Raw genomic sequence first — 13822 nt, 5'->3', positions numbered from 1 at the left:
ATGAGGGGAGGTTAGATCAGCGTAGTGCTATTATTGTAGCCGCGCCGGGGCTTGTATAAGATGCTTCGGCTTAGACACCACTTCAGCGCGGCTGTTTGTTAACGAACAGCCGCTCAGTGGCTGTCAGTAATCACCGCACCGGTGGTTATAAAGAACTCCGGCGCTGAGTTATCTCCTGCGTGGCAGTTTGAGCGCGCTAATAACATTAAAGACTGCGCCATTGCTCTCTCTCTCCCTCTTGTTAAAGGAGTCGCTGCACCGCTGATCTCAAGGCAGTGCAGCGCTGCATCGCACAGCGCAGGTTATCTGGGTCCTCACCAAAGCAGAAGGGAGGTGTAGCACCGCGGTAGGTGCGCTAAATCTAATCATAGTGCCGGGCTATTCCCGACGGTGAGACGGCGTGTCTTAGGTCTGGCGGCCATTTGCTTCTAAGCCTCTCACTTAGTTGGTGCGCAGTACAGCGCAGGTTTATTAAAGCACGCTCTTTGCAGTGCAGAGAGAGGTCTGGGCCCCTGTAGAGGCTGCACCCACTGTAACCTTAAGGATACTGGACAGCTTCAGACAGTGTAATGGTTAGCATTACTGCCTCACACCGCTGAGGTTGTGGGTTTGGTTCCCACCATGGCCCTAACTGTGCGGAGTTTGTATATTCTCCCTGTGCTTGTGTGGGTGCACCGGTTTCCTTCCACGCTCCAAAAATATATATTGATGTTTCCTATTTATGGCGCAGCGGAATACGCTGTGCTGTGTAGGAAACTGTTAATAAATAAAATGAATATGCACACAGTGTAGCAGTCTTCCTGCTTACTGAGTTATGCAGCGACCAGCTGCATATAGAACTTGACTCAGCTCGGTAGTTCCTATATGTTGGTCAGTTTCCACAATGATCTTGTTAGAGTGGAGAGCATTGCAAAACAGTCGGCCCCACAACTATCCTAACTGCTGCCCTACGTCATTGTGTTGTTACTGTGTAGAGGATAGTAATGACCATTTTACAATTGTCTATCTCAAGATGGTTGCAGGATCCTGTTTGATTAAGTATTAATCAGTACTCATATTCAAGAGCAGCACCTCTACGTATCATGGGACCCGCCACCACTATTATAGAGTGAGTGTCCAGCCCCTGACACTAGCTCAGGGAGGAACATGCAGCAGCCTAATACAGAGGCTGTGTCCGTGTTACGTGCCCTCCGCATGATCTGCCGATTGATCTATGTCTGTGTCAAATAGGCCTGTATACATCAAGTATACTACAGTATATTTCATTGCACTGAGGTCGTCTCTTTGATTCCCGCTTGATTCCCACTTTGAAATAGCAGGTTGAACTGGAGCTCACATGGCTCACCTGATAAGGCGAGTACACCAGTGACAGAAGGGTCCCAGGATCAAAACCAGTCTGGGACATCACGCTGTTAAAATATCCAGGCCCCAACGCCGTAGCAGAATGACGGCCACATGCGGCACATGAGCAGTCTCCCTGCGTGGAGGTAAGCTACATGTATGTATATATTTGTATTTTATACATAAGCCCTACTTTAGAACATATACATATGTCTGGAGTGAAATTAGTCCTGGGCTCAATCCTTCAATGGCTCTAACTGTTGCTCATGTTGAATATTCTTGTCACCTGTTGATCTTGATGTAGGTACGCATATGCATTGTGGATGATATATATATATCTGTATGTATGTATGTATGTATGTATCGCTTCTTATCCTTACCGTAGAGGCAGAAAAGGAACTGTTATCAGTTTTGTCTGATACCTAGCATATTTTAAAAGGAGGATCCTGCGATTGGAGGCTGGCCTCTCCTGATGCGGTTGTTTGGTACAATAACAATATCCATGTACTGTATGTGTGTGTGTGTGTGTGTGTATATATATGTATATAATGGTGGCTCTATAGACTAGAGTCACGTTCTGCAGCTTACATTGTGATAGTCACAATTCCCTAAGGCATTGCTTCTAGTATGGACCCTATGCATGTCCTGGGGCCGCCTTGTATGTCCACACATGTATATAGTGGGCAAACTTATAGGACTCTAAGAATGCAGGAGATATATATATATATATATATAATATGTGTATTATAGCATGATGATCTCCTGGTGCACGAGTCTGACAAGTGACTTCCTTTATTGGTGCTAACTCTTCCTTCAAAGAGATAGCCTTCTCATGCAATTATGTTGACCGTGTGTATATATACATATATATATATTCACATTCCTTGTATGAATATTTCCTAATTTTTGGGAAAACCTGTTTTTAACCCTAACTGGGGTTATCTCTACAGATATATCCCTTTACTTGGGATAACTAATGCACTCTGTCTATGTACAGTTGCCTTTCTCAGTATAGGTTCCAGTACTCAATATTATTGTCTTGTCAATATATGAATATAAAGTGGCCCCTAGGTACACTTCCTATCAGTACATGGAGAATCCTAGTTCTGCACATCCTCGGGACTTAATTCTTTAAATGACAACAGACTGCAGTTACTGCTCCTGTGGCTGAAGGCCTAGGGCCACCCGCTGAATAGGCAGGGTCAGGCCTGGCTTGATTAGATGGTGAGTATCACGTAAACCCTTGGGCCTGCCGTTCAATTTTGAATCCCTCTTGTTGTGATCACTAGAACTTTCAAGGGTCACTGGTGGGGATCCATCATCAAATATGTAATATTTCTGTGTGTATCTTGACCGGTACAAGGTCTTATTTAAATCCACCTTTAAACTAACATGCACTGCACCATTATAAGTATAAATGTACTGATACACTAGCAGACCGTATTTGGGGTATATGTATAATCTCTATATGTATACACATCCCTAATGTAACAAGCTCAGGTATAGAGTCCTGTTGTACAAACTTCTTGTCTCCACTAACAACTTGCTAGTTTTCTACAGTATTTCCTAAGACAACATCGCCAGACTGAAGTCTGTGCTGTAGAGCATTGTTTCTTATCCCACTGAACTACTCTCTATACCTGACGTGACGGGTTGCTGTGAGATGGAAAAGGTCAGTGATATTCTACATTACGTCTAGAGGGCTTCTGGTTGCTCACAGGTAAGCTTTACCTCACTAATGCCTCGGAAGATGCTCTTATTTCATGCAACCCGACATTACAAGTCTCCCTTCCGCACCCTAGCTGCAGTCTTAGCAGCCATCCGCTCTCGTAATCAATTGGCTCTACTACACTTTAGAGTTTTCCTGGCGTGGGGGTGCATAGTTCCAACATTGAGAGTGCTCGCTTCAGCAGCACATATACTAAAAAAAAAATTGGAACGATACAGAGAAGATTAGCATGGCCCCTGCGCAAGGATGACATGCAAATTCGTGAAGCGTTTCATATTAATTGTCACCTTATTCTACTAGAATCTGTTGGGTTTGTAATGGACTGTAGCGCATCTATGGGCTTAGGCACATCTTTACATTAAATTATGCTGTGCAGTGAGCCTGATTCCTGTTCAGTATCTGTGGATATTTTCAGCACACTGACAGGTACCTTTATGGTTGTCCTAGAGCTCTAGCTTTGCTGTATGGGATGCTTCCCTATATTGGTAGATCTCCCTTGGTGGCTGTTGCCTCCATGCTCTTTAATTGCCAGGGTATCCGGGTTGTTTTCATACTATGTTCGGGCCAGCAGTTTGTACTGACTACACACTTCCATCATAATGGAAGTCTGTTGTTTGGGGTCGTTGCTGTGGATTTCTTTCAGGCCGGCACAGGGCGTGTGTCGTATAGTCCCCACCTGGGGCACCTCATACACGAGTGTGAGACTCGCCCCAAGCGGTAGAGACAACTCTATAGGCAGGCACATGATGGGCTGCCAGACACTCTTGCCAGTGGTCTGGTATGGGGATTTGTAACTAGGGTTTCAGTTGCTGTTTGATCCCTCAGTTTCAGAGTGGTTGTACTGCTGTCTGACCCTCTGAAAGAATTGAGACCAAAATTCCTTTCTAAGCCGCCTCTGCCTCATACCCAGTGGGATCTCTATTTGTTGGAGACTTCCTTCCGCTGGTTGTTGGGCCTCGAGAATGGTCCAGGGCGACTGTTCGGTCTTGACTTTTGCCTCCCTGTTTACTCTTGTTAGGAGTCTGTGGACAGGATCAGCTCTGTTTCTGTAGATTGGTATTATTATACGTATATCTATATGCATTCTGTCCAGCACTGCTGGGGGTCTGCTGTCGGCGACTTAACTACAGCTTCCTATGTTCGACTATGGTTCGGGCTTGGTCTGTTTTCAGCTGATCTTATGCTGTTTTTGATGTTTTCATCTGCGGGTGTTCTCTCACTAGCCGTTATTCCATTCAAATTACGCTGTACATTGTGGAATTCTGTGCTGTTTAGCAGGGAGTTCTGATTGTCTCCTCTGCTCTGCGACACTTGATCCTCAGCTCTTGCCTTTCCATTGGGCCTACGGTTCTTGGCGATCTTGGGTTTCGGTTTTGCCAAAGAGTCTGCAAGTTCTCCGCACTTCCCACCCGGGAGGTTGGCTTTGGGACGTCCCCACTGTCTTGAACTCCAGTGTCCCCTAGTGGATGAAGGAGAAAACAGGATTTTGGTACTTACCGATAAATCCCTTTCTCCAATTCCACAGGGGACACTGGACGCCCGCCCAGCGCTGCGTACCTGCAGTGTTGTTTGGTTCCTTATATGGGTGTGTGGCTGCATGTGTTCCCTGCAGTGGGTTCCTCTGTTCTCCTTCAGTCGGTATTGTTCCGTTCTGTGGTCCTCTCCTTCTCCTCTTTTTCCTATTGTCCTCCGTCTCCTCTCGGGCTCAGTTCTTAAACTGGGGCTGATGGGGCATAGAGGGGGAGGAGCCAGTCACACTTCTGAATTATTTAAAGTGCCAGGCTCCACTCTACCACCGTCTATACCCCACTGTCTTGAACTCCAGTGTCCCCTGTGGAATCGGAGAAAGGGATTTATCGGTAAGTACCAAAATCCTGATTTTAGCGCGCCTGATCTCTCGTCTAAAGTGATGGGAGATTGCGGGGCCCTATTTAATTGATGCCGATTATCGCACTGATCGAGCCCATAGCGGACGGGTTTAGCCGCATAAAACAGCTACCTCCGATCAAATTCCTTGGCGTGATCGCGAAAAAGTGCAGTTTTCGGGTGCAAGCTGAAATGGTGCGCTGGCAGCTGATCGTGCCCGACAGGAGCAACAATTGAACCAATTGAATAGCTCCGATGGGGGCGCAAAGGGGGCTGGAAACAATTGAATTCCGCCCCTTTTGTGATATCTTTCAAGTCCAGAACCGTTCACCTAGTGTGTGTATAACCTCCCAATAAAAACACTTTCTCTTCCTCTTTAGTCTGCCTTTCCATCATTTGTAGGTACAGGTATTTGTTTACAAACTAAATGTGTAGCAAAACCTATCAACATAATTGCTTATGCCAGGCACACATTATACAATTATTTGGGCAATCCGCCCAATATCAGCGGATCACCCCGATAATTGCACTGTGTGTGCGGGCAACCGAGGGTAAAATATCGATCTGTCAGGCATGCCGGATTGTCCAGCATGCCCATCCGATGCAATATTTTGGATGTTAAATGTCAGCCACATCGGGAAGTGTATGCCCTGGCGCGGCCGATAAACAGACATTTCCCTGATCCTTCAGAGGGAAGGATCGGGGAAATGTCTCCTCCCTGGGGGTGGAGCGCAGATATCGGGGCCAATACACTTTGAGATATCTCAGTGTATGCCCGCGATATCTGCAGGGTTTACAGGCTGCCAGATAAAATGTCTGTCGGCAGGGGCGTTTTAAGAGAGGAGGGGGCCCATGTCCAGCCTCTGTCTGGACCCCCTCCTCTCTGTCAGCGCACTGAGCGCTGTAGATTCTGGCTTTAAGCCAGAATCTACTGCGCATGTGCGGGTCTCCGGGAAAATGGCGACCGCTCCTCATTTTCCCAGTGAGTATCTGCTGCTCTGCAGAGCTGATCCGGCGCTGCGGAGCAGCACATCGGAACTTGCGGAGAGGTAAGTATATTAACTGTGGGTGCAGGGTGTGCGGTCTGCCTATGTCTGTTGGTCTGACAGGCATTTTATCTGGCAGTGTATGCCCAGCATTAGTTCTGAAATATCTAGAGCAGTGGTTCTCAAACTCGAACCTCAGGACCCCACACAGGTCACGTTTTCCAGGTCACCCAGCAGGTGCACAGGTGTAGTAATTACTCACTGACACATTTTAAATGCTCCACAGGTGGAGCTAATTATTTCACTTGTGATTCTGTGAGACCTGGAAAACATGCACCGTTTGGGGGCCTGTGGACTGAGTTTGAGAACCTGTGATCTAGAGCAAACTATACTATGAAAGAGTCTGCAGTTTTGCAATGTAAAATAGTAATGTCCATTTCTGTATGCCTCAGGCAACAGAATATCTTGCTTCAACCAATTTATTAGTTAAGGTTCCAGATTAGATAGACCGATTAGATGGTGATCAGGTTTGGAAGTCCTTTTTAGTCATGCATATGCAGTGCTTTAGTGAAAAATTACTAAATCAATGTGTATATGGACAGTGTCAGAAATACTGCTTTATACACAGAAAAGAGCATTCCAAGAAAAGAAAGAAACTTGAGAGAATTAAGATCAATAGATTTCTATAGATCTCTATGCAGTGCTGCCACTGGAACAGTAATTATATATACGGCTTTTGAAGTTAATCAGTAGATGGCATGGGTAAATCAAATAATATTTAGCTGCTGTTCCCTTCCACTTGGAAAGTTACTCAAATCAGTATTATATGCTAAGTATAAATGCTTTGTACACAAGGCTCTTTATTCTAAACAATTTCACTATTTAATCTATCTTAGACATAATGGATCTGTAAGGAGCTGCACAGTAATTTGTTCCATTAAACATTGATCCCGAAATCTGTGCTAGACTATAGCCTATACTTCACATTTGTCATAAAACAATACACTAAAGCATTTAATCAGAATATTCTTATGATTCTGTAAAAGAAGAATCCCAGAATTCACTGCTGCACTTTATTTCTTTCTGGAGCAGAGCTTACGCAGCAAAATGACCTAAAAGAGCACTATTAATAAATGAACCTGTCACACACTGTAGAAAACATGCTGCAGGATGTTAGAAAAGAACACTGCTCGGAATCATTATTTTGCCTTCTTATAAGCCTCCATCATTTTATAACTAATGAATGGGTAAACATCTAAATGCATTTGTTTGATCACTTGCTTTCAAGGTGATATTGTAATGCACATCAAATTAAGCATCCTTATGTTTTATTTAAAAGTCATTATGGTGAACCACTCTAGCGATGTTATTTGTAAAACGTGGGGTTAATAAAATCCAAATGAGGATTAGTGTAGTATGTCCTAGAAGTTCTGTGTCATCTTCTTTATCTTATTCAGATTCACAATGTTGGCAGTGCTCTGCAATTTGAATAATAAAATAAGTAAAAATATATAGTGTAGTGTTACTGAATCATAATACAGTTAAATCACTAATCTATCAATATAGTATTTCTGAGATAACATACGCACATTTGTGGAGCTTATGTACATGCTCAACGGAACTGAACAAGAATTATATCTTGTCCATAGCTTTGTTTTTTGGGAAAGTAGCATCCCATAAGACACCTGCTGCATTTGGAAGCTGTTTATTTTTATAATTTATTCTAGAGAGGGTATTCAATTAGGCGCAAACGACGAAAAACTGCAATTTTTCCCAGATTATGCCCATTTTTCACTGATGTTTTTTTCTCCCTATCCTATTATTTCAGAGGAAATAATAGGATATTTCAGTCAAAAACACAGGATCTGTGAAAAGTTCACGGACCTATGTGTTTTCACCTTTGCGGCGGTGAAAAAAATTCACTTTTTGTGGATTTTTTTTCTCGGGACACATCAGGTCCACAGAAAAAAACCACGATAAGTGCTGGCGTCTAATTGGATAGCCCCGGGGTATCCATTAGCGCCCGATCAATGTTTGGGGCTAATTGGATTTGTTAAGTGGCTGAAGTCATTGAAAATGATATACACACACACACAAGATTCAGCACTCACTATGCATATGAACGACGGTGCCTGATCCATGTAATAATAATGATGCACACTCACCAGATCCAGCAGCATAAGAAAGGGCAGGCACTCACGTCAGTTGAAGAAACAAAGCTTCAATGTAGCTAACAACATGCAATAGAACAAATGCATTCCGTGCCCGGCGGCTGTTTCAATCACCTCCAGGCAATTAAGAAAAAGTACTCCAAAGGTCATTAGTAAATTAGTGAACATCATCACCTAAACTCAGCTGGAAGTGCTGTGGCATTATTGGATGCTCAGAGTAAACGTCATAACAATCATGACTAGCAGCTGCGTAATGTAATCAAACATGAAAAAAGATAGTCACTGCCGGAGAGCACTGAAGATATGGTGCGGCGACCGGCATCTAATACACTAATACAACATATCTATATTAAATCATCAAATTAACATAGCAATCAGAACATAGAATAGTGATATAAAAGTCTGGTGTGGCAGACACTGAAATACAGGGCATAAGGTTTTCAGCAAAATGATTCCTTGTAATCAGATTCATACACTCATTTTCACACTGAAGATTCACATTGTGAAATAGTTTTTGCTGAAAACCTGATGCCCTGTATTTCAGTGGCCGCCAAGGCACTTAAGATCTTATTTGTGTAATGTGTGTAATTCTTACATTTTATCTTCAATTTCACACTGTGAATGCATCAATAGCATCAAAATGCTCACATCTCAATGTGGGGTAGTGCTTTGATTTCCACCTGATACATACTGTAAGCATAACATTTCATCCTTGTGTTTGCATATTCTCAGGTGTGTTACTATAGAGTAGAGATGAACAGTTTGGTTTAACTCGCCCATGGACAGATCAGAAAACCGACATTTGCAATCCGGCTCTCATGTGTTTTTGGATAGCCAATAAGATAAATCTGAACTAATTTGGTGAAAATAATCGAGTCAAAACCAGACTGCTCATCCCTACTATAGAGTGTCTTGCATAGCCTACTATTAGTACAACAGTAATACACATGGACATTTTGTAACAATCTGCACCTATACAGCTACCAAGGTATTCTTGTGTATTTACATCAACACCACCTACCTGCATTTTTTTTTTTAAATCACTTTATTACAGCATCACACCAAATCACAAACATCAAGCATAATGTGTCAAGTATATCAGGAAAGAAATAGGAAAAAACTTTGATGTTCATAATCGTATAATATACATAAATGTAGTCATTTACATGGCTAATGCACCCAATGCCACTGTTACAATAGCAAGTAAATACCAAATGCAGTAACAGTTCCAGGCCCATATCCCATTAGGACCCTTGTTGGAGACTGAAGGAGCCAGAGATTCAAAAGGAATAACGAGGTATCAAGAAGCTAGCTATCCAGCAACAATCTGGTTTTGTATCATTCTGTATTTCTAAGGGAAAGTCTGATCCGTCCCCTGAAAATCTGTTTGGGGAAAGGAAATATAACTTTCTCAGGACTCAAACATTTTTTAAACTAATTTCTCTTTATCTAAGGTCATCTCGAACCAATCCATTTGAAAAATGTGGTATAACTTCCCTTTAAACAAGTTCAGAGAAGGTGGGAGGGGAAGATTCCATGCTTGTAAGATAGATTGCGGACTGCCGCACTGATTACCAGCAGTAGCCTTCTACAACCTCTGGTAACACTTTGGTTTCGGGGATAATTCCAAAATTCGCCCATTCCGCAGTGAATGGTAAATAATTCACTAAATGTTTCATTGAGTTATTTCGAACTTCGAGCCAGAATTGTCTTATCAAAGGGCATGCCCAAAAACAATGAAAATGATCTGCTTCTGGAGTACGGCAGCAACGACGTTCATGGGAAGCAGACATACCTGCCAGGTATTGCCTGTGGGGTGAAAAATATGCTCTATGAAATATATTTAAGAACATTTCTTGGTATTGTATTGAGGGGAGCAGACGACATGAAGAAATCAAATTTTTAAGTAATATAGGTAATATAGGTAAGCTAAGTGATGGAAAGTCCGTGAGCCATTGTTGTGCTCCCGACCGAGTAGTAGTGGTTCATCGGAGATAGCAAAAAAGAATAATGTGCAGATATGGTTTTTTGGTGGCCTGGCAGAGACCCCAACAAGCGGTCAAGAGTATTTGACCAGTCTAGTTCTGAAAATCCCCAGTTACTGAGTTTTTTGTAGTGTTGCATATGGAAATATGCCAATGTAAATCGTTGAAGAATAGGAAAGATTTGTTTAGCCTCTGTAGAAGGGTCCACCACACCACCAATGTTTCTGAGCACCTCCCGCCATAAAATTGTGAAAAAGGTTGCCTCCTCATTTTGGAACAGGTTGTTGTCCAGGAAGGTCAAGAATAAAGACCTATATGCATTCAAAGTAGCTTTACGTCTCAATATATGCCATAAGCGATACACCACCAGGGCAAAGGATTCTCCCCGACCTCCTGGTCAATCTTCACTATGGAGGAAAGTGATCAAGTTATCCTCCTGAAGGAAACTGATTCTCCAACGTAGTATTATCATATACTTCACTGTTGGAGAGCTAATCGCGCAAATATTTAATTACTGCCTCTTAATTATATAGTTGAATCTGCAGAAATGCCCCAGTTTAATTTAGGTTGCTACAAATTCCCTTTCCATATGAATTTGCAAAACAACATATTAATTTTGGCCAAGTAAGCTTGGCCTATCAGCAGAGTTAAAGACTGCATTAAATATAAAAGGTGTGGAAAAGTAGACCTTTTGATTAAATTGGCTCTGCCAATACTGTATAAGAGAACCTTAAATGGGTCCACCCTTCTAGCTCAGACGAGAGAGCTATGATCGCTCCTCCTATATTTATACGATATAGCTCCAAGGGAGATTTACCTACCTGCATTTTAAAAAACTAAATGAGGACAATATACACTCATCCATAAACCCATTTGGCCAAATTAACATTTCCTTCCTTTATCCGAAAATCAAGGCGGTTCCATCAATCAGGACTATTGGGATTTAGTGAACACATTGGGGATTATTCATCATTACATAATTATCATTTGAGATAATTGTGTTTTGAACTCGCTGCAAGTTCAAAGAATTGAGGGATTCATCATGCCTAAAGTATCACTTCCGAAAAGCTGCTTTTTTTGCGGAGTCAGCTTTTCGGAATTGTGAAACTTTTCTCATTTATTTAAGCCCTCTCTGCTCCCAGCCCGCAGCCTCTGTCTCCAGGCTCCCTCCCCGTAGCCCCTACTACCTGTATCCCCCCTTCCTGCCCGCAGCCTCTGCTCCATGCCTCCCTTTCTGCATCGGTGTTTGTCCCAGGCCAATCCCGGCCCCACGTCCCCCTTGCTGGTGTCTGTCTGATGTGCCCCTCCACCCGTGGGTGTCTGATGCGGCCCCTACTTCCCCGTGGGTGTCCGATGCGGCCACCTTCCCCCTCCGCGGGTGTCCTATCACCAGCCACCCCCGCGATCAGGAGCTCCCCTCTCCCCCGCCGGCGGGTATCTGATCTGGAGCCACCGCATATTTTACCCACCCCGGCTCACCTGTGTTCGCTTGGTGAGTCTGGGTCATATGTCTGCAGTGTCTCAAAGCTCTCAGCTCTGGAGTGCTGCAGCGCAGACACAGTGGGAAGGGATCTGAATAGATCCCTCTTCTTTGGCTGCCTTGTGAATCTTCACAGGCTGCTCTTTACACAGGCTGCATAACATCTGAAAGTGGCACTCAGTAACACCATCATGTTACGAAAAAAAATGCTTTTTCGGAACTTTATGAATAGCCCTGACACTTTTTTTTTTTCCAAAAGTATGTGAAAATTTTAATTTTCACATGCTTTTGTGAAAACTAAGTGATGAATAGACCCCTATGTACTCTTATCTTCCTACTGTACCAGTCCTTTTGAACCTATACACGTCAGAAATCATTTGATCTTCCTGTGCTCATCTCAGCCTTTACTAACTACTGTAATCTTTCTCCATTGCCACTTACCCCTATTCCGAAAATTAAAATTTTGTCCTAAACACTCTATCCAATTAGTCCCATTTCTACAGTTTTTATTGCACCTCAAGTTTTTTTAGAGACCTACCTACTGTATATTAGTCTGACAAGTTTTCTTTCCTCATACAACCTATTGTACGTTTGTGCTTCTAACATTCCACAAACACTGCACTGACTAAGGAGGTTTATGATTTGATCACTGCTAATCTAAAGCTCATTACTCATGTAAATTCTCCTGAACACCCCTGTTGCATTTGACTGTGTTGACCATTCTTTTCTCATATAAATGATATATTCCCTAGGTCTTCAGGACACTCCCAAGACTACTCTAACCAATTACTGCCCCCAATACACAGTTAACACAACACTTACATGTATTCTATTTCTATACGCAAGCAACATTCTGTTCCTAAACCATCAAAACCATGTAACTATGAAATAGTCCCACAAACCACTCTTTCCCCTTGTAGTCTGGCTGTGCCAATAATGTAATATGCGGTACTTAATCTCTTGTAACATTTGTTGTTCTGTAGATTGTAAATTTGCAAGCTGGGCTCTCACCTATTTGTCTGTCTGTTAATACCCGGTTTTGTTGTATTACTGTGTTTGATCCAGTTGTAAAACTGTTGCTTTATAAATACAGGTTGATAAATAAACAATAAGGTGTACATTTACTAAGAGTTTGGGTGAGTTTGCAAAATCATGCGAGTTTAGCCTGTTTTTCAAACGCGCACATTTACGAAGACCAAACAGGTGTGACTTTGGAAGTGAGTTTTCTCTTCTCACGATTAAAACTCATGTGAGTTTGCAAACTCGACTAAACTCAACATCGACCAAACTAGGAAGTACTTTACATGAAAAAGTTGCAAATTGCAAATTTACAAAGAATCCAGATTGCAATCTGGGGTGACCACCTCCTGAGCTGCTAGGTTGGCAGAAACATACACAGATCAGTGTGATTTGTGCATGTTTCTTCCTGAATACCTAATACAAAGTTTTGGGTTTTTTTTGGTTTTTTTTTAAATTTAAAAAAAAATGATGTAGGGTCCCCCCCAAAAGCCTAATCAACCCTGGATTTGTCAGCCTGTCCTGGTACCTAAAATTACGGGGAACAAAACGAGTAGGGTTCCACCGTAATTTAGGTACCAGCACCAGGCTGTAGGGCCAGTCCTGGTTTTAATCATAGGGGGAAAAAATGCGTAGGGGTCCCCCTATAATTAAAACCTGCACCGGACCCAAAACAACCCTAAATGACCGGGGTGTAATGCCACAGCCAGGAGACCCTATTACCGGGTCTCCAGGGCCAGAGCATTCTCACCCCAAGTCGCTCAGGCCAAGCCGGGGATCTCGGGAGGTGGGGACCCCCCAAAAAAACTGATTCACCCCCCCCACCTCCCAAAACCCCCGGCTTGGTCTGAAGCCCGGGGCTTTTTCCCTCACGCCTGGGCTGTGGATATGGGGATAATAAAGTGAAGAATATAAAGAAAACTATTGTATTTTACAGTGGAACTACAGGTGCCAGCATGCCTGCCCTTTGGCAATTGTGGAACCACAAGTGTCAGCCAGCAGGCGGCCGGCACCCGTACCCCCACTGTAAAATAAATTAGTTAAATAAAGACACCACACACACTGTACCTAGTAAAACTTTATTCCACACACCTACCCATTCACACATACTTACCTGCTGCCAGGTGATCTGTTCACTTGTCCCATGTAGAATCCATAAGGAATTTAACCTGCAAAAAAGATTCTATACTCCCTTTCATCCTGGTGCTGGTCTCCGCAGCATCCAGGGAAGTCACCGTCACCCACTC

The 13822-nt window shown here is 43.1% G+C and overlaps 1 protein-coding gene and 1 pseudogene across 2 annotated transcripts in view; both read left to right on the top strand.

Moving 5' to 3' along the window:
- Nucleotides 1-13822, top strand: part of SCMH1 (Scm polycomb group protein homolog 1) — a 73283-nt gene that overhangs the window by 25779 nt on the left and 33682 nt on the right. The window lies entirely within an intron of this gene.
- On the top strand, nucleotides 3239-3351 carry LOC148473167 (U6 spliceosomal RNA; annotated as a pseudogene).

Source organism: Taudactylus pleione, unplaced genomic scaffold, assembly GCF_031769625.1.
Source record: "Taudactylus pleione unplaced genomic scaffold, aTauple2 ptg000959l, whole genome shotgun sequence".
NCBI classification, from domain to species: Eukaryota; Metazoa; Chordata; class Amphibia; order Anura; family Myobatrachidae; genus Taudactylus; species Taudactylus pleione.
This window is presented reverse-complemented; position numbering and strand designations above follow the sequence as displayed.